We start from the raw sequence: 26,058 nt of genomic DNA on the forward strand, positions 1-26,058 counted from the left end.
ATAAAAAGAGAATACAACAAATCCTTTTCAACTTATATTCAATTGAATAGACTGCAAAGACAAGATATTTCATGTTCACACTGAGAAACTTTTGCAAATAATCATGAAGTTAGAATTTAATGGCAGCAACACATTGCAAAAAAGGCATTTTTACCAGTGTGTTACATGGCCTTTCCTTTTAACAACACTCAGTAAAGGTTTGGGAACTGAGGAGACACATTTTTGAAATGGAATTATTTCCCATTCTTGCTTGATGTACAGCTTAAGTTGTTCAACAGTCTCCCTTCTCATATTTTAGCCTTCACACATTTTCAATGTCTGGACTACAGGCAGGCCAGTCTAGTACCCGCACTCTTTTACAACGAAACCACTCTGTTGTAACACGTGGCTTGGCATTGTCTTGCTGAAATAAGCAGGGGCGTCCATGATAACGTTGCTTGGATTGCTCCAAAAGCTGTATGTACCTTTCAGCATTAATGGCGCCTTCACAGATGTGTAAGTTACCCATGTCTTGGCCACTAATACACCCCCATACCATCACACATGCTGCCTTTTACACTTTTACCCTAGGACAGTCCGAATGGTTCTTTTTCGTCTTTGGTCCACAGTTTCCAAAAACAATATGAAATGTGGACTCGTCAGACCACAGAACACTTTTACATCTTAGATGAGCTCAGGCCCAACAAAGCACTTCTGGGTGTTGTTGATAAATAGCTTTGGCTTTGCATAGTAGTTTTAACTTGCACTTACAGATGTAGCGACCAACTGTAGTTACTGACAGTGGTTTTCTGAAGTGTTCCTGAGCCCATGTGGTGATATCCTTTACACACACCACTTTTTGGATGCAGCACAGCTTAAGTTGTTCAACAGTCTCCCTTCTGCTATTTTAGGCTTCATATTGCACCACACATTTTCAACGGGAGACAGGTCTGGACTAAAGGCAGGCCAGTCTAGTACCCGCACTCTTTTACTAGGAAGCCCCGCTGTCGTAACACGTGGCTTGGCATCGTATTGCTGATATAAGCAGGGGCGTCCATGATAACGTTGCTTGGATGGCAACATTGGGGCCACATTGGGGCCTGTGTGCGTTTACACTGGAGTCTGATCTAAACCACATTATACTTGCAGTGTAAACATTCAGCTGGGAAACATCAGATCTCCCCAAAAAATCCAATTTGGGCCACTTTGGTGTGCAGTGTAAACAGTCTTGAAGCGAGGGAGACGAAGCAGACTATAAATGTTTGACGTTAGCAGGGAAGAAGAGTCCTATTATAGAGCCAACATGGAGCCGACAGAGAGCGGGGCCACTGGGCGGTAATTGGAGGTGTCTGCTGTTTGTCTAACACAGAAAGGCTAGTAATGATTCCATTAGCGCCTCACACTAACAGAGAGAGAGGACACAAAGAGGGAAGCACGGGGGGGAGGAGGGCGAGCGAGGATGGGAGCCGGAGACAAAACGAGGCGACTGAAGGGGCAAAAGAGGGAGGACATTAGCACGGGCAAAACAAAGAGGGAGGACATTAGCACGGGCAAAACAAAGAGGGAGGACATTAGCACGGGCAAAACAAAGAGGGAGGACATTAGCACGGGCAAAACAAAGAGGGAGGACATTAGCACGGGCAAAACAAAGATGGAGGACATTAGCACGGGCAAAACAAAGAGGGAGGATATTAGCACGGGCAAAACAAAGAGGGAGGACATTAGCACGGGCAAAACAAAGAGGGAGGATATTAGCACGGGCAAAACAAAGAGGGAGGACATTAGCACGGGCAAAACAAAGAGGGAGGACATTAGCACGGGCAAAACAAAGAGGGAGGACATTAGCACGGGCAAAACAAAGAGGGAGGACATTAGCACGGGCAACACAAAGAGGGAGGACATTAGCACGGGCAACACAAAGAGGGAGGACATTAGCATGGGCAACACAAAGAGGGAGGACATTAGCACGGGCAAAACAAAGAGGGAGGACATTAGCACGGGCAAAACCAAGAGCAGTGTGCTGCTGAACGGCAGAAAGAATTCAAAGTGGCCATTAAAAGACTTGCTCACCTGCACAATGACAGAAGAAAATACTGCAGCCTTTTTACTCCCTCTCTTTGTGCAGCTGCAAGACTTGACATGCATTAGCAGCGTGTCTTGTTTTGTTGTCCCAGTGGAGGAACTGCACAATGTGGACATTTTGTTGTCCCAGTGGAGGACCTGCACAATGTGGACATTTTGTTGTCCCAGTGGAGGAACTGCACAATGTGGACATTTTGTTGTCCAAGTGGAGGACCTGCACAATGTGGGCATTTTGTTGTCCCAGTGGAGGACCTGCACAATGTGGGCATTTTGTTGTCCCAGTGGAGGACCTGCACAATGTGGACATTTTGTTGTCCCAGTGGAGGACCTGCACAATGTGGACATTTTGTTGTCCCAGTGGAGGACCTGCACAATGTGGACATTTTGTTGTCCCAGTGGAGGACCTGCACAATGTGGGCATTTTGTTGTCCCAGTGGACGACCTGCACAATGTGGGCATTTTGTTGTCCCAGTGGAGGACCTGCACAATGTGGACATTTTGTTGTCCCAGTGGAGGACCTGCACAATGTGGACATTTTGTTCTCCCAGTGGAGGACCTGCACAATGTGGACATTTTGTTGTCCCAGTGGACGACCTGCACAATGTGGGCATTTTGTTGTCCCAGTGGAGGACCTGCACAATGTGGACATTTTGTTGTCCCAATGGAGGACCTGCACAATGTGGACATTTTGTTGTCCCAGTGGAGGACCCACACAATGTGGACATTTTGTTGTCCCAGTGGAGGACCTGCACAATGTGGACATTTTGTTGTCCCAGTGGAGGACCTGCACAATGTGGACATTTTGTTGTCCCAGTGGAGGACCTGCACAATGTGGACATTTTGTTGTCCCAGTGGAGGACCTACACAATGTGGACGTTTTGTTGTCGAAGTGGAGGACCTGCACAATGTGGACGTTTTGTTGTCCCAGTGGACGACCTGCACAATGTGGGCATTTTGTTGTCCCAGTGGAGGACCTGCACAATGTGGACATTTTGTTGTCCCGGACCTGCACAATGTGGACATTTTGTTGTCCCAGTGGAGGACCTGCACAATGTGGGCATTTTGTTGTCCCAGTGGAGGACCTGCACAATGTGGACATTTTGTTGTCCCGGACCTGCACAATGTGGACATTTTGTTGTCCCAGTGGAGGACCCACACAATGTGGATATTTTGTTGTCCAAGTGGAGGACCTGCACAATGTGGATATTTTGTTGTCCCAGTGGAGGACCTGCACAATGTAGACATTTTGTTGTCCCAGTGGAGGACCTGCACAATGTGGACATTTTGTTGTCCCAGTGGAGGACCTGCACAATGTGGACATTTTGTTGTCCCAGTGGAGGACCTGCACAATGTGGACATTTTGTTGTCCCAGTGGACGACCTGCACAATGTGGACATTTTGTTGTCCCAGTGGACGACCTGCACAATGTGGACATTTTGTTGTCCCGGACCTGCACAATGTGGACATTTTGTTGTCCCAGTGGAGGACCTGCACAATGTGGACATTTTGTTGTCCAAGTGGAGGACCTGCACAATGTGGGCATTTTGTTGTCCCAGTGGAGGACCTGCACAATGTGGGCATTTTGTTGTCCCAGTGGAGGACCTGCACAATGTGGACATTTTGTTGTCCCAGTGGAGGACCTGCACAATGTGGACATTTTGTTGTCCCAGTGGAGGACCTGCACAATGTGGACATTTTGTTGTCCCAGTGGAGGACCTGCACAATGTGGGCATTTTGTTGTCCCAGTGGACGACCTGCACAATGTGGGCATTTTGTTGTCCCAGTGGAGGACCTGCACAATGTGGACATTTTGTTGTCCCAGTGGAGGACCTGCACAATGTGGACATTTTGTTCTCCCAGTGGAGGACCTGCACAATGTGGACATTTTGTTGTCCCAGTGGACGACCTGCACAATGTGGGCATTTTGTTGTCCCAGTGGAGGACCTGCACAATGTGGACATTTTGTTGTCCCAATGGAGGACCTGCACAATGTGGACATTTTGTTGTCCCAGTGGAGGACCCACACCATGTGGACATTTTGTTGTCCCAGTGGAGGACCTGCACAATGTTGACATTTTGTTGTCCCAGTGGAGGACCTGCACAATGTGGACATTTTGTTGTCCCAGTGGAGGACCTGCACAATGTGGACATTTTGTTGTCCCAGTGGAGGACCTACACAATGTGGACGTTTTGTTGTCGAAGTGGAGGACCTGCACAATGTGGACGTTTTGTTGTCCCAGTGGACGACCTGCACAATGTGGGCATTTTGTTGTCCCAGTGGAGGACCTGCACAATGTGGACATTTTGTTGTCCCGGACCTGCACAATGTGGACATTTTGTTGTCCCAGTGGAGGACCTGCACAATGTGGGCATTTTGTTGTCCCAGTGGAGGACCTGCACAATGTGGACATTTTGTTGTCCCGGACCTGCACAATGTGGACATTTTGTTGTCCCAGTGGAGGACCCACACAATGTGGATATTTTGTTGTCCAAGTGGAGGACCTGCACAATGTGGATATTTTGTTGTCCCAGTGGAGGACCTGCACAATGTAGACATTTTGTTGTCCCAGTGGAGGACCTGCACAATGTGGACATTTTGTTGTCCCAGTGGAGGACCTGCACAATGTGGACATTTTGTTGTCCCAGTGGAGGACCTGCACAATGTGGACATTTTGTTGTCCCAGTGGACGACCTGCACAATGTGGACATTTTGTTGTCCCAGTGGACGACCTGCACAATGTGGACATTTTGTTGTCCCGGACCTGCACAATGTGGACATTTTGTTGTCCCAGTGGAGGACCTGCACAATGTGGACATTTTGTTGTCCCAGTGGAGGACCTGCACAATGTGGACATTTTGTTGTCCAAGTGGAGGACCTGCACAATGTGGGCATTTTGTTGTCCCAGTGGAGGACCTGCACAATGTGGGCATTTTGTTGTCCCAGTGGAGGACCTGCACAATGTGGACATTTTGTTGTCCCAGTGGAGGACCTGCACAATGTGGACATTTTGTTGTCCCAGTGGAGGACCTGCACAATGTGGACATTTTGTTGTCCCAGTGGAGGACCTGCACAATGTGGGCATTTTGTTGTCCCAGTGGACGACCTGCACAATGTGGGCATTTTGTTGTCCCAGTGGAGGACCTGCACAATGTGGACATTTTGTTGTCCCAGTGGAGGACCTGCACAATGTGGACATTTTGTTCTCCCAGTGGAGGACCTGCACAATGTGGACATTTTGTTGTCCCAGTGGACGACCTGCACAATGTGGGCATTTTGTTGTCCCAGTGGAGGACCTGCACAATGTGGACATTTTGTTGTCCCAATGGAGGACCTGCACAATGTGGACATTTTGTTGTCCCAGTGGAGGACCCACACAATGTGGACATTTTGTTGTCCCAGTGGAGGACCTGCACAATGTGGACATTTTGTTGTCCCAGTGGAGGACCTACACAATGTGGACGTTTTGTTGTCGAAGTGGAGGACCTGCACAATGTGGACGTTTTGTTGTCCCAGTGGACGACCTGCACAATGTGGGCATTTTGTTGTCCCAGTGGAGGACCTGCACAATGTGGACATTTTGTTGTCCCGGACCTGCACAATGTGGACATTTTGTTGTCCCAGTGGAGGACCTGCACAATGTGGGCTTTTGTTGTCCCAGTGGAGGACCTGCACAATGTGGACATTTTGTTGTCCCGGACCTGCACAATGTGGACATTTTGTTGTCCCAGTGGAGGACCCACACAATGTGGATATTTTGTTGTCCCAGTGGACGACCTGCACAATGTGGACATTTTGTTCTCCCAGTGGAGGACCTACACAATGTGGACATTTTGTTGTCCCAGTGGAGGACCTGCACAATGTGGACATTTTGTTGTCCCAGTGGACGACCTGCACAATGTGGGCATTTTGTTGTCCCAGTGGAGGACCTGCACAATGTGGACATTTTGTTGTCCCAATGGAGGACCTGCACAATTTGGACATTTTGTTGCCCCAGTGGAGGACCCACACAATGTGGATATTTTGTTGTCCCAGTGGAGGACCTGCACAATGTGGACGTTTTGTTGTCCCAGTGGACGACCTGCACAATGTGGACATTTTGTTGTCCCAGTGGAGGACCTGCACAATGTGGACATTTTGTTGTCCCAGTGGAGGACCTACACAATGTGGACATTTTTTTGTCCACGTGGAGGACCCACACAATGTGGATATTTTGTTGTCCAAGTGGAGGACCTGCACAATGTGGACATTTTGTTGTCCCAGTGGAGGACCTGCACAATGTGGACATTTTGTTGTCCCAGTGGAGGACCTGCACAATGTGGACATTTTGTTGTCCCAGTGGAGGACCTGCACAATGTGGACATTTTGTTGTCCCAGTGGACGACCTGCACAATGTGGACATTTTGTTGTCCCAGTGGAGGACCTGCACAATGTGGACATTTTGTTGTCCCAGTGGAGGACCTGCACAATGTGGACATTGTGTTGTCCCAGTGGAGGACCTACACAATGTGGACATTTTGTTGTCCCGGACCTGCACAATGTGGACATTTTGTTGTCCCAGTGGAGGACCTGCACAATGTGGACATTTTGTTGTCCCAGTGGAGGACCTGCACAATGTGGACATTTTGTTGTCCCAGTGGAGGACCTGCACAATGTGGACATTTTGTTGTCCCAGTGGACGACCTGCACAATGTGTACATTTTGTTGTCCCAGTGGACGACCTGCATAATGTGGATATTTTGTTGTCCAAGTGGAGGACCTGCACAATGTGGACGTTTTGTTGTCCACGTGGAGGACCTGCACAATGTGGACATTTTGTTGTCCCAGTGGAGGACCTGCACAATGTGGACATTTTGTTGTCCACGTGGAGGACCCACACAATGTGTATATTTTGTTGTCCAAGTGGAGGACCTGCACAATGTGGACATTTTGTTGTCCACGTGGAGGACCCACACAATGTGGATATTTTGTTGTCCAAGTGGAGGACCTGCACAATGTGGACGTTTTGTTGTCCCAGTGGACGACCTGCACAATGTGGACATTTTGTTGTCCCAGTGGAGGACCTGCACAATGTGGACATTTTGTTGTCCCGGACCTGCACAATGTGGATGTTTTGTTGTCCAAGTGGAGGACCTGCACAATGTGGACATTTTGTTGTCCACGTGGAGGACCCACACAATGTGGATATTTTGTTGTCCAAGTGGAGGACCTGCACAATGTGGATATTTTGTTGTCCCAGTGGACGACCTGCACAATGTGGACATTGTGTTGTCCCAGTGGAGGACCTGCACAATGTGGACATTTTGTTGTCCCGGACCTGCACAATGTGGACATTTTGTTCTCCCAGTGGACGACCTGCACAACGTGGACATTTTTGATTCCTTAGTACCACGATATTATACTAGTACCAGTATACCCTACAACCCTATTGTAGACATTATAACACGTTGTCAGAATAATTGTATCTAAGTTATCACAAAACTTTGTGTTTCCATGAGTTCCCGGCGAGAGGACAAAAGCTGTCTTTGATCTTACCAAGCAAAAGGCTTGTAAAACTCCACTGTGTAGGATGGGAAGCGTCATGAAGGCGTCGGTTTCTTTGATCTATTGTAATCCACAGGACGATCTTGTCTTGACCCGAGATCTACAAAGCGGAGAGGAAGCAGGACCTGACGCAAGCTCCAGGCATCTTTTCTTTGAACTGTTTTGTGACCGAAGGCAACAGCTGTTTACGACCCCCTTCCCTTTAGAAACGGCTGATGCCATGTAATCAGGGAAAGTCCAAATAAAAGAGGAGGCGTAGAACTCTCTTGTCAGAGCGTGGTGGAAGACTCTAGAAGAGTACAGCCCAGGCGTCTCTCCTCAATGAGCTAAATTGAATTATGTCTCTGTTTAATTCCTTGCTTCTTGTCTATTTAATAGATATCATCGGGGTTTGAACCTGACACAGGACACATTTTTAGCACAGTATTGTTGATACAGATCTTGTATCAAACGTCATTACAACTCTGCAAGCTATAACGTGTCAGCTGTGCAGAACATAACCTAAAATATATTTACTAAGGCTGAGTTGTGGGTGAAGGAGACCCGAGAGCGCATATACTGGAAATCAACACAACGCAATTAAAGATGATTGGCAATCGCCCCCCCCCCCCCCCATTCTTTCCAGAAATAAGATGCTTGAACTGAGGGATTAATGGCAGCCTGTCGACAGGCAATATACTCATCGTGGCGTACTGCAGAGGGCAAGGGTCAAATGTTTTTCCCCGATCTTTGACCCTGACAATGTCAATACAACCTCATCATTTGTACCTTCATTCAATGCCAACACACACACACACACACACACACACACACACATCTATACACAAGTGTACTATTAAAGGGTTAAAGGGAGCTCGTTAAAGGCGGCATGTTAGAGTCCCAGCAGACGGATAAAAGAAAGGTGAGGTCAACTGCATCACTTTGACTGTACAAGACAAAAGTCTTGGGACTGCAGGTTAGACTAGACCCAGGTTTTGGGGAAAGTCCTGTCTCTGTTCCAGCAAGCGTCAGGAAACTCCATGTGGAAAGAACCACAAGCTAGAAATGGCTGATACTAAAAATGTCAAATCAATATTGATATTATTTTATCTTGCTGTCGGGATCTGTGACCTTGTGGCCCTGCTGAGGAGTACTGGGCTGGTTTCTACCATCCAGTCGTGTTCAAGTGCGACTCACGGGCCATTGAAGATCTTTTTTTTTTTGTTATTGGCCTTTAGAACATTCTTCAAATGCAATTAAAATGACAGCAAAAATGAAAAATATATGTAGTAATTTTACGAGAATAAAGTCCAAATATTAAGGGACAAAAACTGTAACTATGAGAAAAAAGTCTGAATATTATAAAGAAATAATAAAAGAAAAACATTTAAATATTACAGAAAAAAAAGTCTGAATATAGGTGGGTTGGAGTCATGTGACCTAGAGCAGTGTTTTTCAACCACTGTGCCGCGGCACACTATTGTGCCGTGAGATGCAGTCTGGTGTGCCGTGGGAGATGATCTAAATTCACCTATTTGGATTAAAAATATTATTTGCTAAGCAGTAATTATAGTCTGCAAATGATGTGTTGTTGTTGAGTGTCGGTGCTGTCTAGAGCTCGGCAGAGTAACCGTGTAATACTCTTCCATATCAGTAGGTGGCAGCAGGTAGATACTTGCTTTGTAGATGTAGGAAACAGCGGGAGGCAGGGTGCAGGTAAAAAGGTGTCTAATGCTTAAACCTAAAATAGACAAAAGGTGAGTGCCCCTAAGAAAAGGCATTGAAGCTTAGGGAAGGCTATGCAGAACCAAACTAAAACTGAACTGGCTACAAAGTAAACAAAAACAGAATGCTGGACGACAGCAAAGACTTACTGTGGAGCAAAGACGGCGTCCACAAAGTACATGCGAACATGACATGACAATCAACAATGTCCCCACAAAGAAGGATAAAAACAACTGAAATATTCTTGATTGCTAAAACAAAGTAGATGCGGGAAATATCGCTCAAAAGTAAGACATGAAACTGCTACAGGAAAATACCAAAAAAACAGGAAAAGTCACCAAAATAGGAGCGCAAGACAAGAAGTAAAACACTACACACAGGAAAACAGCAAAAAAGTCCAAATAAGTCAGGGTGTGATGTGACAGGTGGTGACAGTACACATACTTTGAGACAAGAGCTATAGTGATGCATGCTGGGTTATGCTTTAAAGTCATATCCAACAATTGCGACAACGACTATTTTTAATGCTAACAAATATCACCAAAGACGCTATAATGTGGTCATATAAAGCACTTTGTTTTCCTGCACAGCAACAACTAAACTTTTAGTTTGTGTTATGAAAATGGACAACAAAAATACGGTGGATTGGACCAACAATCACAATATTTATTACTAGGACTTAACATGAGTTAGTTTATTTACTAAAGGGGAAAACATTTGTAATCTTAAGAGATAAAAGTCATAACGCCAGAGGAATGAAGTCATCATTTTATACGGAAAAATCTTTTAAATGTAAAATTTAAATAATCAAGAAAGAGAAAGGTATTTCATTTAAGTTTATTCAGAACAAAGTCGCATTTTTTTGGAAAATTAAGTTAAAAAAAGTGATATTATCGCAACAAAAATGACATCTATTACAAGGAAAAATAAAATAAAAAACACAGCAAAAATTAATCTAATTTTATGAGAATAAAGTAAAAAAAATATTAAAGGGACACAAATATTATGATGAAAAAAATATAAGCAAAAAAACGGGGAAAAAAACACTAAAATTAATGTAATTTTATGAGAATAAAGTCGAAAATATTAAGGGGACAACAATATTATGAGGAAAAAAATATAAGCAAAAAAATGAAAAAAAAAGACCAAAAAAAATGTGTGTTTAAGTCGTAATTCATTGGGAACAAGTTGGCATTTTTTGGGAAATTTGATTAGAAAAAAGTTAGACCTGACAAGAAAAGAACAATTAAAAAAAAACCAACAGAAAACATTGACAAATTTGCAATAATTTTACAAGAATAAAATAAGAATATTAAAGTCACAGTTACGAGAAAAATAGTCGTCACTTTAGGAGAATCAGGTCATCATCCATACATCCATCCATTTTCTACCGCTTGTCCCTTTTGGGGTCGCGGGGGGTGCTGGAGCCTATCTCAGCTGCATTGGGGCGGAAGGCGGTGTACACCCTGGACAAGTCGCCACCTCATCGCAGGACCAACACAGATAGACAGACAACATTCACACACTAGGGACCATTTAGTGTTGCCAATCAACCTATCCCCAGGTGCATGACTTTGGAGGTGGGAGGGGCCTATCCCCAGGTGCATGTCTTTGGAGGTGGGAGGGGCCTATCCCCAGGTGCATGACTTTGGAGGTGGGAGGGGCCTATCCCCAGGTGCATGTCTTTGGAGGTGGGAGGGGCCCATCCCCAGGTGCATGTCTTTGCAGGGGGGAGGGGCCTATCCCCAGGCGCATGTCTTTGGAGGTGGGAGGGGCCCATCCCCAGGTGCATGTCTTTGGAGGTGGGAGGGGCCTATCCCCAGGTGCATGTCTTTGGAGGTGGGAGGGGCCCATCCCCAGGTGCATGTCTTTGCAGGGGGGAGGGGCCTATCCCCAGGCGCATGTCTTTGGAGGTGGGAGGGGCCCATCCCCAGGTGCATGTCTTTGGAGGTGGGAGGGGCCTATCCCCAGGTGCATGTCTTTGGAGGTGGGATGGGCCTATCCCCAGGTGCATGTCTTTGGAGGTGGGAGGGGCCTACCCCCAGGTGCATGTCTTTGGAGGTGGGAGGGGCCAGTCCCCAGGTGCATGTCTTTGGAGGTGGGAGGGGCCTATCCCCAGGTGCAAGTCTTTGGAGGTGGGAGGAATCCGGAGTAGAACCCACGCAGTCACGGGGAGAACATGCAAACTCCACACAGACAGACCCCGAGCCCGGGATTGAACTCAGGACTACTCAGGACCTTCGTATCGTGAGGCACATGCACTAACCCCTGTACCACCGTGCTGTCATCGGGTCATCATATTATAAAGAAAAACAATTTGAAGTAAAAAAATAACAAGATTAAAGAAACACAATGTCCTGGTCGTGGAACAACTGACCAGCTCTTTACTCTTGCGGGAATCCTGGAGAAGGCCTGGGAGTATGCCTTTCCAGTCTACATGTGCTTTGTGGATTTGGAGAAGGTGTATGACTGGGTCCCCCGGGAGATCTTGTGGGAGGTGCTGAGGGAGTACGGGGTGAGGGGAACCCTGCTGAGGGCCATCCAATCTCTGTACAACCAAAGCGAGAGTTGTGTCCGGGTGCTTGGATGTAAGTCGGATCCGTTTCCAGTGGGGGTTGGTCTCCGCCACGGCTGCGCTCTGTTACCTATCCTGTTTGTGATTTTCATGGACAGGATTTCTAGGCAGAGTCGTGACCATGGCGGAGAGGGTATACGTCTCGGGGGGCTAAAGGTTGCGTCACTGCTGTTTGCAGATGATGTGGTCCTGATGGCACCTTCGGTTCGTGACCTTCAGCTCTCACTGGATCGGTGTTCAGCGGCTGGAATGAGGATCAGCATCTCCAAATCTGAGGCCGTGGTTCTCAGCAGGAAACCGATGGTTTGTACAGTCCAGGTAGAGAACGAGACTCTATCCCAGGTGGAGGAGTTTAAGTATCTCGGGGTCTTGTTCACGAATGAGGGAAAGATGGAGAAGGAAATCAGCTGTTCCATCTTGTCCACTAGCGACGCTGAGATCATTATTCATGCGTTCGTTACGTCTCGTCTCGATTACTGTAACGTATTATTTTCGGGCCTCCCTATGTCTAGCATTAAAAGATTACAGTTGGTACAAAATGCGGCTGCAAGGCTTTTGACAAAAACAAGAAAGTTTGATCATATTACGCCTATACTGGCTCACCTGCACTGGCTTCCTGTGCACTTAAGATGCGACTTTAAGGTTTTACTACTTACGTATAAAATATTACACGGTTTAGCTCCAGCCTATCTCGCCGATTGTATTGTACCATATGTCCCGGCAAGAAATCTGCGTTCAAAGAACTCCGGCTTATTAGTGATTCCCAGAGCCAAAAAAAAGGCTGCGGGCTATAGAGCGTTTTCTATTCAGGCTCCAGTACTCTGGAATGCCCTCCCGGTAACAGTTAGAGATGCTACCTCAGTAGAAGCATTTAAGTCCCATCTTAAAACTCATTTGTATAATCTAGCCTTTAAATAGACCCCCCCTTTTTAGACCAGTTGATCTGCCGTTTCTTTTCTTCTCTCCTCTTCTCCCCTGTCCCTTGCGAGGGGGAGTTGCATAGGTCCGGTGGCCATGGATGAAGTGCTGGCTGTCCAGAGCCGGGACCCCGGGTGGACCACTAGCCTGTGCATCGGTTGGGGACATCTCTGCGCTGCTGACCCGTCTCCGCTCGGGATGGTTTCCTGTTGGCCCCGCTGTGGACTGGACTCCCGCTGATGTGTTGGATCCACTGTGGACTGGACTTTCACAATGTTATGTCAGACCCACTCGACATCCGTTGCTTTCGGTCTCCCCTAGAGGGGGGGGGGGGGTTACCCACATATGCGGTCCTCTCCAAGGTTTCTCTTAGTCATTCACCGACGTCCCACTGGGATGAGTTTTTCCTTGCCCGTATGTGGGCTCTGTACCGAGGATGTCGTTGTGGCTTGTACAGCCCTTTGAGACACTTGTGATTTAGGGCTATATAAATAAACATTGATTGATTGATTGATTGAGAATGGGAGCAGCTGGGGCAGTATTGCAGTCTCTCTGCCGCACTGTTGTGACCAAACGAGAGCTGAGCCACACTTCCTGACCATAGGTGAGAGTAGGAATGTAGATAGCTCGGTAGATCGAGAGCTTTGACTTCTGGCTCAGCTCTCGGTCTACCAAGCTATCTACATTCCTACTCTCACCTATGGTCATGAAGTGTGGGTCATGACCGAAAGAATAAGATTGCGGACACAAGCGGCCGAAATGAGTTTCCTCAGAAGGGTGGCTGGCATCTCCCTTAGAGATAGGGTGAGAAGTTCAGTCACCCGAGAGAGACTCGCAGTAGAGCCGCTGCTCCTTCGCTTGGAAAGGAACCAGCTTAGGTGGTTCGGGCATCTCGTGCGGATGCCTCACCAGCGTCTCCCCTCAGGAGGTCCTCGTTGCACGTCCCACTGGGAGGACACCCCGCGGCAGGCCAAGGACCAGATGGGGGGATTACATCTCCTCTCTGGCCTGGGAATGCTTCGGGATTCCCCAGGAGGAAGTTGCTAATGTTGCTCTGGAAAGGGAAGTCTGGGGGTCTTTGCTGGAGCTGTTGTCCCCAGTTGAAGATGGATGCATGGATGGAAAATGCTTTTTCAGCGATATCACAAAGCTGAGATACAGGCAGTTTTTTCTTCAAGTATATGGAACTTCTTAGCATATCGACATCTTACTGGCGTGGCTTCTAGGACATAAAATGTCAAAGCCTTGTTTTAGAAAACATGTGGACACCCCTGTTTGCAAAAGAAACCTGACTAAGTATGCAGGGGGCCGCAAACATTGCTGCAAAGTCAAGCGGCCCCAAGTTGCAAAGCTGGTGAACAGACCACGAGCTAACTCGTACGTCGGAACCCAAGAAAAGGAAGCGATAAAAAGCATTGGAAGAAGCTCAGCCGTCAAACAAGAAGCACGCCACACAGACGCGGAGCTCAGCCGCCATTGAGTCGCAGCCAGAGTCTGCACACAATCTGTGCACATAGCGAGTGTGCAGCTTGTACTTAGTCACTCGCCACTCGCCACTCGGCTCCACCGCCCGCTGCCAAGGCTTTTTGGCCGCCTCTCCTAAACAACCCAGTTTGCATCATTGCCAGTTTGCCAGAGTGAATATCTCTGCTTCTTCTTTTCCTTGTTCCAAGAGAAAAGGGGGCCTGCGGGGAAGCGACGGGCGAGCATCTTTTTAATAGAGCCAACGCTAGCAAATACTGTACACACACACACTTTGTGCACACCATCTGTGGACTTTTACCACTCAATAACCATCTTCCTCGGGCATACCTTTTCCTTATCCAACACACGCGCGCGCACACACAAACACACACACACACACACACACACACACACACACGCACACGCACACGCACACGCACACGCACACACACACACACACACACACACACATTCTTGTATTTGTTACCTTCTTGAGACCTAAGAAAAATGCCTCCCTCTTTAGGACCAGCCTTTCTAGATATATAAAGAAGTGTATTTACAACATTAATAATATATACATATGCAAATATAAAAAAGCTTGTTGTGAAAAATGTGTACATTTCTTACACACACTTGTTATTTCATATGTTCACCAGAGGGGGAGCACTTTTAAAACCGACACACTGTCAATTTGAAAAATCCCCCCTTTTTGGGTGATTCTCAATTAGATGCAATGGTTTTCCGTATTGGGACCATGATTTCAGTCCTGACTTGTCCACCGGTCCTCATATGGAAGCTACTTTTCCTGTCTCAAGAAGGTTAGAAATACAGGAACACGCACACACACACTCTTGTATTTGTTACCTTCTTGAGACCTCCGAAAAAAATGCCTCCCTCTTTAGGGCCAGCCTTTCTAGATATATAAAGAAGTGTATTTACAACATTAATAATATATACATACTATGCAAATATAAAAAAGCTTGTTGTGGAAAATTTGTTTCAATTTCACAAGAAAAAGGTCCCAATTTCACGAGAAAAAGTTAGAATGTTGGCAGTATTATAATAAAAGTCGTCATTTTACTCAACGCAAGTCAAAATTGTACAAGAAAAACTGAACATTTGTGCAATGTTATGATAAAAGTTGGAATTTTACTCAAAAACGGTCGCAATTTTACAAGAAAAAGCTTAAAATGTTGGCAATTTTATGAAAAAAGTCGTAATTTTACTCGACAAAAGTCACAATCTTATAGGGAAACTTTAACATTTTGGCAATATTATAATAATAATCGGTATTTTAGTCGGAAAAATTATGATTTTGCTAAAAAATGTCACTGTTTTCCAAGAACAACACAAACATTGGCAATATTGTGATAAAAGTCGGAATTTTATATGACAAATGTCACCATTTTGCATAAAAAAGTAATAATTTTACGAGAAAATATTGCAAAGTTACAGAAACAGAAATAATATGAGAAATTGTTGCCAATTCTATAAGAAAGACGTCAACACATTGTGAGAAAAAGACTGATTTTAGTTAATTTCTTTTTTTTTTTTTGGTCATTGGTTTAATGTTCATTTTTTACTTCAAGTTATTACAGTATGTCTCTATATAAATATTGATTTATTTTTTTTAAATTAATTTTGGCCAAAGGGGGCGCATGTCAATTTCTTACACACTTGTTATTTCATATGTTGACCAGAGGGGGAGCACTTTTAAAACCAACACACAGTCAATTTGAAAAATCCCTCCTTTTTGGGAGATTCTCAATTCGATGCAATGGTTTTCCGTATTGGGACCATGATTTCAGTCCTGACTTGTTCACACCTCCTCATATGGAAGCTACTTTTCCTTGTTGATGTCTCAAGAAAGGTAGAAATACAAGAACACACACATGCTTGTATTTGTTACCTTCTTGAGACCTGGGGAAAAAGCCTCCCACTTTAGGACCAGCCTTTCTAGATATATAAAGAAGAGTATTTACAACATTAATAATATATACATACTATGCAAATATAAAAAAAGGTAGTTGTGAAAAATGAATTGGAATTTCACAAGAAAAAGGTCACAATTTCACAAGAAAAACGTAGAATTTTGTCAGTATTATAAAAAAGTCGTAATTTTACTCAGCGCAAGTCAAAATTTTACAAGAAAAACTGAACATTTGTGCAATATTATGACAAAAGTAAGAAATGTACTCAATAACAGTCGCAATTTTACAAGAAAAGCTTCAAATGTTGGCAATTTGATGAAAAGAGTCATGATTTTACTCGACAAAAGTAAACATTTTATAAGAAAACTTTAAAATTTGATGATGACGACAAAAGTCATAATTTTACTCAAAAAAGACACTATTCTACAAGAACAACAAAAAAATTGGCAATATTGTGATAAAAGTCAGAATTTTATATGACAAAAGTCACCATTTTGCATAAAAAATTAATAATTTTACGAGAAAATATTGCAATATTACAGAAACAGAAAGAATATGAGAAATTGTTGCCAATTTTATAAGAACGACGTCAACACATTGTGAGAAAAAGACTGCTTTCAGTAGTTTGGTTTTTAATCTTCATTATCTACTTCAAGTTATTACAGTATGTCTCTATATACATATTTATTTATTTTAAAAAAAAATCATTTTGGCCAAAGGGGGCGCATGTCCATTTTTTACACACACTTGTTATTTCATATGTTGACCAAATGGGGAGCACTTTTAAAACCGACACACAGTCAATTTTTATATGACAAATGTCACCATTTTGCATTAAAAAGTCAGAATTTTACATTAAAAAGTCATAAAATATTGCAATATTACAGAAACAGAAAGAATATGACAAATTGTTCCGAATTCTATAAGAAATAAGTCAACACATTGTGAGAAAAAGACTGCTTTTAGTTCATTTGTTTTGTTTGTAATTGTTTTTTAATCTTCATTATTTACTTCAAGTTATTACAGTATGTCTCTATATACATATTTATTTTTTATTAATTTTGGCCAAAGGGGGCACATTTCAATTTCTTACACACACTTGTTATTTCATATGTTGACCATTGGGGGGATCACTTTTAAAAGCGACACACAGTCAATTTGAACAATCCCTCCTTTTGGGTGATTCTCTATTAGATGCAATGTTATTGGGACCATGATTTATGTCCTCACTTGTTCACACCTCCTCATATGGAAGATTATTTTCCTTCTTCATGTCTCAAGAAGGGTAGCAATACAAGAACACACACACACACACACACACACACACACACACACACACACACACTGTGCGTGCCTCCGCTCAGCGGGGCAAAGTAAGATCTTCAAGCTTCACAAACAAACACACACTCTTAAATAGAGGAGAAGATGCCTCAAAGCAACTCCCACAGTTTTATTTTGCACGATGGCACGCACAAAGTCCCACCAATACGCACATTGCATCACTTACCAAAACACACCACTTTCACACCCGAGATGCAACAATTACAGACTGTGACACTACGATTATAGTCGCCGCAATAATCACGGTTTCAGGATTATCATGCATTGATTAACAGTGTATGTTACTTTTACCAGTAACAAGTAATCTAATTACTTTTAGGTCCGTTCCAACGTCGTTATCGATAGCTTGATGTAACGCGGCAAGCAGTATCGCACTAAAATGAAGTTGATATCAAAGAGGAAGGTGTGACACAGAAGACAACAACATACACACACGTACAACATGGGAATATTGAACAACAAATCAATGATTGGAGTGACAAACTTGCCATCCAAACAATACCCCGTTTGTTGACAAGAAGATATGACAGCCATGGAAGCACATGCGATCTCGTTATTAAGCAGAGGTAACACAATCCGGTGGAAAGTTAACTGCTAAAGCTAACAAACACAGCTCAGTCGAAAACCTCAATGACATCACACGTCACTAGGCAACAGGCCCCGCCTTTTAAAAAGCACAGACTCCACACACTGTGCACTTATAGTAAACATTTCTCAACTGCAAATGCGAGATGTTTTTTTTAAGTAACCTATTCATTTATTTCCCTAGTAATTAATTACATTTATTAAAGGGTAATTCCATTAGTAATTCAATTACTTTTTTGGTAAAGTAATAAGTAACTATAATTACTTTTTTTAAAAGTAATTTTCAGAACACTGTTGATTAATTTCACGACAAAAATAATGTATAAAATCACATTGACATTCCTTAGAGGTTTTGATGTGTTATTTGTTACTGTTGGTAATAACTATAATAACAGTACAAAATAAAAACTATTTAAAAAACGTATTATTAGTAATTAATTAATTAATTAGACTGAGATTATGTGTCGTCTTGAAAAATGTCTCAAGTATAATCTGCGTGAAAGAGCTCAGAATTGTTTCCATTTAAATGTTCTCAATATTGCAGGGTTCCCCACCAGGGAACCTTAAAATGTATTAAATCCATAAATTGCTAGTAAGTTGCATAACACTGAGTAGAAGGTAAGTCACTGTGGTGTAGAGAAATACCTTTTTTTTTTTTAACCAATTTTCCCAGGAGATGTTCTTTATAATTTTGACATGCAAAGGTTGATGCTCCTCTTAGACACAAATATATTAAAGGTACTAAAATAAAATTAGCGTGGCATAAAACATTATGTCCAAAACGATGTCTCAACAATGTTAAAAAAACAACAACTTTGAAGCAATGGATGGAAACAACAATAGACATATATAAAATGGAGAATATAACTGCCTTTATTAATTATAAATTGGATAAATGTACTTCATACTGGGAAAACTGGGTCAATTATGTCAAGTCCCATAAGCCTGACTTTAATTTTTCGAATTAGTGATTGTACTGCTAAAAAAAATAAAAATAAGGATTACTCCCTATATGTGTATATATGTATATGTGTATATATATATATATACATACATACATACATACACATACATACATACATACATACATACATACATACATACATACATACATACATACATACATATATATATATATATATATATATATAGGGAGTAATCCTTATTTTATTTTTATTTTTTTTGGGGGGGGGGGTGGAATGGTTTGGATATAAACAAAAAATATTTTGACATTTAAGGCAGACGACAGATGTGTGAAGTATGTGAATATGATGTAGTGGATGGGGATGTCTGATGCTGGATGTCAATAAAACAAGAAAAGAAAAAAAAATACAAACAAATAAATAAATAAAATAGTTAATATAAAAAATAAATAAATAAATAAATAAATAAAATAAATTAAAGAAAAAAACAACAAGTTACATCTTTGTCCAGCTGTTTACTGACATTCACTATTCAGGTTTAAATAACTTGTACTAAATATCGGCTCCAAATATCGGTTATCGGCCTCCTTGACTATTAATAATCAGTCACAGTATCGACCCTAAAGAAACATATCGTCAATCTTTAATGGGTAATAAACTTAAATGATATTGTCATCAATTGTCATTTCTGCCTTTTTATTATTTTTCTAATAATGTATATTTGCTACTTTTTACCTACGCTTTGAACCCTGCGGCTAATATATGTTTTTTTGTTCGCTATTGGCATGATGTTGTGTACGGAACAAATAGTCTTCATATACGACGGCAGAGACACTGAAAAGGTGTGTCATTGTTTGTGCTGTGGCGCCATCTTATGGCCGAGTTTTCTCACTGCAGGTGCTGCCGGTTGAAAATGTGTTTGCTGTTTCTGCTTTAAACCGGAAGTCAAACCGTCATTAGCGTTTCTGCGCAAAAAGATTCTTAATCACAAGGTTAATACGTTTTACAATATGATTACTAATAAAACAATTTGTACTTACCAAACTGTGATGTCTGTAGGAGTATTTTCATATATTGATTAATTGATTTAAACTTTAAATTGGTAGATTGCACAGTACAGTACATATTCCGTACAATTGACCACTAAATGGTAACACCACAATACGTTTTTCAACTTGTTTAAGTCGGGGTCCACGTTAATCAATTCATGGTAGAATTAATATTGATATAATTAATATTTGTATGTGCTATGGTGACGCAAACAAGCGAGCATTGTTTGCATTAGCGAATATGCTAACATGTCTACGAGTGTTTTTGTTGGTGATATCAATTTACAATGGCATTCTTTTTGTATTGTTTCAGTTTCTGACTTTTTTAAGGCTAATACCGTAGCACGCCAATGTGTTGCTACGCTAGAAAAATAGTTCCTCAGTGTTCACTCTCACAATAACAATGTTGCTACAGTTGGTTATTATACGGGTTACAAAACGTAAATGAAGTATTGTTGATGGTTTTTGAATGTATTTTTAAAGTGATTTTGAGGTAGAATTGATCGCTACCATTAGCTGCATTGCTAGTGTTGCGTCTGACCAGTCTACCTCTCAGGGAATTAAAGTCACTGGTCAATCCCAAGTTCTTTCAGATGACATATATGCGGAGTAAGGACCACAAGACAGAATAGGAATATTATCAAGTTTTACTAAAGCTTCAGGAGACCAGCCCACACCAATACATTCATACCGGCTTCTCTAATTGGTATAACATTCAAACGGAAGAGACAACTTCTTGCATATGAAGAAAGCCCCCACCCTCTCCAGAAAGGAACACAGGCTCATTGTTCTACTACGGATAAGATATAAGGGAGTACTCCAACCCCTACATTGCAAGCCTTCAAGGTAACACACACAGTTTACTTGCGGACATATTCCTAAAAAAAATAGAAAGAGTACAAATGGAAAAACACTAGCTGCTTTAAACATGACTGTGAATACAGAAATAACTCTTAAACATATGTGCATTCTCCACACTAGCCACCGAGAACGAGACGATTTTTACATGTTAGAATGCGAAAAAAGAACTGAAAAGTTTTGTTTTCTTGTCTCTCATAATGATTGTGAACGATTGGCGAAATTCCCCAAAAAGTCCAGTTCCCCTTTAAATACTGTTGCGCCGTATAGCCCAGAATGTGCGGTAATTAGATCCTACGATGTTATTCTCCAAGCTCCTGATGTTATGTTGGTGTTTTACATTTTCTATATTAACTTTTAATGCCTAGAGTTTATTCAACACCGACAGGAAGAAGCAATCTCTAACGTTAAATGGTCACTGACTGACAGAAGTACTTGTTGCTGGTTTTTGTCCCGCGTAGGTTGTGCTAAAATGAACGTACCGACGTATTGTCCGCCAATAGCGAGTGAGGAGGACCAAAACACTCTGTGTAGTGGAGCCCTAGCGGTAAAACCAAATGTAATGCCCATGTCAGATGGTTATTAAATATAGTCAAAAGCATACAATTGTCTGTGTAAACACGATTGTAAACATTTAACAACAATCCGCTAACCTCCTCCAACCTCCGAGGACAAAAGCTACGAACTATTGGAGACCCGGGCTTTCTGCTCCGCCGCTCCCAGTCTGTGGAACGCTCTCCCTGACCACCTGAGGGCACCACAGACAGTGGATGCTTTTAAAAAAGACTTAAAAACCCTTCTTTTTTTTTAAAAAAAACAACTTTTTTTAGATATATGTGTGCTAGTTATAGCTATTAGGCTGTTCTAGTTTTTATTTTTTTTTACTATTTATTTTACTTATTGGGGGCAGCTATTTGTGGTTCTAGCGTTGTTGTTGTTTTTTTGTTTTTTAATGCACTGTAGCACTTTGAGGTATTTTGCTCAATGTAAAGTGCTTTTACAAATAACATCTATTATTATTATTATTATTATGATTAACAATGATCTTGAATAGTTGAACAGTTTACATTAAATGTGGCGAAATTAGGCACTAATTTAATGATAACAACACAAGTAACCCTTTAAAATGCAATACACCCATTCTTCATTACTGTATCGGGAACGATCCTAATTAGATAAACAAACATCGAATTAAATGGACTCTCACAATTTGTTAGCAAAAACTGCACTTTAATAAATATTGAACATCTTGAAGTGCAGTTTTTTACCCCGATTTTATAAACTGGTTTGTTTTAGTCTTTTTTGTTGTCAACTGCAATTGTTTAAAAAAAAATGTTAATGTCCCTTAATATTCTCAGGGCATGTCCACATTGTGATGTCCACATTGGAGAAAACAGGGGACCTCCAAGTCGGGGTTTACCGGAAACCCCACACATGCGGATCAATACCTACTTTTTCATTCACACCACCCACTGGAACACAAACTGGGCGTTATCAGAAGCCTACAACACAGAACTGATCATGTTCCTCCTGGCCCACAGGCCAGAGACTAAGAGCATAGGCATTTGAAGGAAGCCCTCAAAACCTGTGGTTACCCCAGCTGGTCCTTTGTGAAAAGTGCATCCAGTTCCAGAAATAACAAGACCAGAGTGGACGAGGAGGAAAAAGGTGACAGACACACAAATATGGAAACTCCATAAGTATCAGAACTCAGAAGAGTTTTTAACCAACACAACATCCCAGTACACTTCAAACCACCCTGAGACAGAGACTGGTACATCCTAAACACTGGACACACCACAGAAAACATCTGCTGTATGCTATCCAGTGTAATGATGAACTCTGATTCATATATTGGGAAACAAAACAACCACTAAGCCGACACATGGCACAGCATGAGAACTAACATGTAGACATTCTGGACAGACAGGAAGGATGTTACCACACAGGAGTGAGGGAAGCCATCTCTGTCAAGGTGGAAAAACCATCCCTGAACAGAGGATGTGGCTTGCGACACCACCTGTTCCCACATACAACCCTGTCCTTTCAACCATTCCTAAAAGCAATTTAGCCTCCAACAAATGACAGAGTTAGAAACATTCTGCTCACAAAAGGAGACCAGAATGTCATTTGTGACATTTGTTTACAACTGAATAGAATGTTTACGTGGGGATTCTGACTATTTTGGACTGGTAGTAGTGGATCCACAGCCATGGTTCTGCCACACAATACCTCAATGCTAACGAGGGGAGATTACCCTTCAACCACTGTCCTTGGCTTTGACATAGGATTGTTTGTTTGCATCTCAACAGTTGTTTTTCTCATTACCATAGGGCGGAACTATCCTTGCCCAGGCACACACTCCTGGTTTCAGAGCATAAATATTTGGGGTTTTGGCACCAGCTGCTAGACTAGATGTGACCAATCTAAGTCTAAGACTAGATGTGATCAATTTAATTCTAAGAATAGATCTGACCAATCTAAGTCTAAGACTACATGTGACCAATATAAGTCTAAGACTAGATGTGACTAATCTAAGTCTAAGACTAGATGTGACCAATCTTAGTCTAAGACTAGATGTAACAATCTAAGTCTAAGACTAGATGTGACCAATCTAAGTCTAAGACTAAATGTAACATCTAAGTCTAAGACTAGATGTAACAATCTAAATCTAAGACTAGATGTGACCAATCTAAGTCTAAGACTAGATGTGACCAATCTAAGTCTAAGACTAGATGTAACAATCTAAGTCTAAGACTAGATGTGACCAATCTAAGTCTAAGACTACATGTGACCAATCTTAGTCTAAGACTACATGTAACAATCTAAGTCTAAGACTAGATGTGACCAATCTAAGTCTAAGACTAGATGTAACAATTTAAGTCTAAGACTAGATGTGACCAATATAAGTCTAGGACTAGATGTGACCAATATAAGTCTAAGACTAGATGTGACCAATCTTAGTGTAAGACTAGATGTGACCAATCTAAGTCTAAGACTAAATGTAACATCTAAGTCTAAGACTAGATGTAACAATCTAAGTCCAAGACTAGATGTGACCAATCTAAGTCTAAGACTAGATGTAACAATTTAAGTCTAAGACTAGATGTGACCAATATAAGTCTAGGACTAGATGTGACAAATATAAGTCTAAGACTAGATGTGACCAATCTAAGTCTAAGACTAGATGTGACCAATCTTAGTCTAAGACTAGATGTAACAATCTAAGTCCAGGACTAGATGTGACCAATCTAAGTCTAAGACTAAATGTAACAATCTAAGTCTAAGACTAAATGTAACAATCTAAGTCTAAGACTAGATGTGACCAATCTAAGTCTAAGACTAGATGTAACAATCTAAGTCTAAGACTAGATGTGACCAATCTTAGTCTAAGACTAGATGTAACAATCTAAGTCTAAGACTAGATGTGACCAATCTAAGTCTAAGACTAGATGTAACAATCTAAGTCTAAGACTAGATGTGACCAATCTAAGTCTAAGACTAGATGTAACAATCTAAGTCTAAGACTAGATGTGACCAATCTAAGTCTAAGACTAGATGTAACAATCTAAGTCTAAGACTAGATGTGACCAATCTAAGTCTAAGACTAGATGTGACCAATCTAAGTCTAAGACTAGATGTGACCAATCTAAGTCTAAGACTAGATGTAACAATCTAAGTCTAAGACTAGATGTGACCAATCTAAGTCTAAGACTAGATGTGACCCTGGCTTGAATGACCTGAGACTACAAAAACCTGATGACTGAGAACCTTCAAAGAATTGTCCCTTGATATTCTACTTAATGCTTTTTGTTGACATTTAAGGTTAATTTGATTGACTTTAATGCTTTTTAATGACCTGCGGAGACCCTGCAATAGTAAAAGGGGTCACAATGGAGCCACATCTACACAGAGTCCACAGACCCACACAGTCCATAGACCCGCACAGTCCACAGACCCTCAGAGTCCATAGACCCACACAGTCTTTAGACCCACACAGTGCATAGACCCACACAGTCCACAGACCCACAGAGTCCACAGACCCACACAGTCCACAGACCCACACAGAGTCCACAGACCCACACAGTCCACTCACGTTGCAGAAGTCCTTGTTCTCCTGGAAGCCCGGCTTGCACACGCACCTCCCGATGGGAACCAGCCAGCCGCCGTCTGCACTGCAGTACATCTTGGGAGCCTCAAACTCCTCGGAAGCGTTGACACAGGCACCGTGGACCTCCACCAGGGCCGTGTCCCCCCCAGTTATGGTGTCGGGGAACTGGGCCAAGTTAAGCACGGTGACCGGGCATTTTTGTAGAAGACCCTGACCGAGACCAGAGCGATACAGGCGCCCAGGTCCTGGAAGGCCAGGTAGAAACCTTTTTTACTCAGGTTGCTGATATCCCGCACTTCTGTGTTGAGCTTCATCACACGGTCGCCGACGTCCACCTGTGGAAGGAAGACGTTTGGGATCCATTAGTCCCCAAACTCAGTTATGTAAAGACAATTAAGTTGTCAGTTTTATACAATTGATCAATTTATTAATACAACTTATTTGACTTTTTCATTTAGAAAAAAAATGCTGTAAAAACATTTTAAAACATTACTATATAATGCAGTATTATTACTTTTTGGCCAATTATATCATTAAAAAAATATCAATTATTATTTGTTTGCTATCATTGTATTATTATATCAAATAAAAAATATTTCCAACATTGTTAATAGTGTTTTATGTACATTACAGTTTAAATTAATGAAAATGTAAAACATTTAAAATCAATATATTGCTTTATATTTTAGTTAAATCAATCATTATGATTAATAATGAATGAGAAGTTCATTCATTTGTGTGATTTGTTAGTGTTACACAGGAAAAAAAGGTGTAATAAATAGCTATGAAATGGAAAAGGGGTGGGGTTAAATAAGCTCTACTTCTACTTACTCTTTTTTTGGACATGTAATGTCACAATAATCAAATCAAATCAAATCAAATCAACTTTATTTATAACGTACATTTAAATTTCACCACAGGGGTAGTCAAAGTGCTGTACAATGGGGCAGGTTACCCATAACTATGAAAATTGTCGATCTAAAATATTGCATTTCA

General features: G+C 42.1%; 1 pseudogene; it reads right to left on the bottom strand.

Annotated features, from left to right (window-relative positions):
• Nucleotides 1–14,226: 14,226 nt before the first annotated feature.
• Nucleotides 14,227–26,058, bottom strand: part of LOC133631442 (ephrin type-A receptor 3-like) — a 134,243-nt pseudogene continuing 122,411 nt past the window's right edge.

Source organism: Entelurus aequoreus, linkage group LG16 (genome assembly GCF_033978785.1).
Source record: "Entelurus aequoreus isolate RoL-2023_Sb linkage group LG16, RoL_Eaeq_v1.1, whole genome shotgun sequence".
NCBI lineage: Eukaryota > Metazoa > Chordata > Actinopteri > Syngnathiformes > Syngnathidae > Entelurus > Entelurus aequoreus.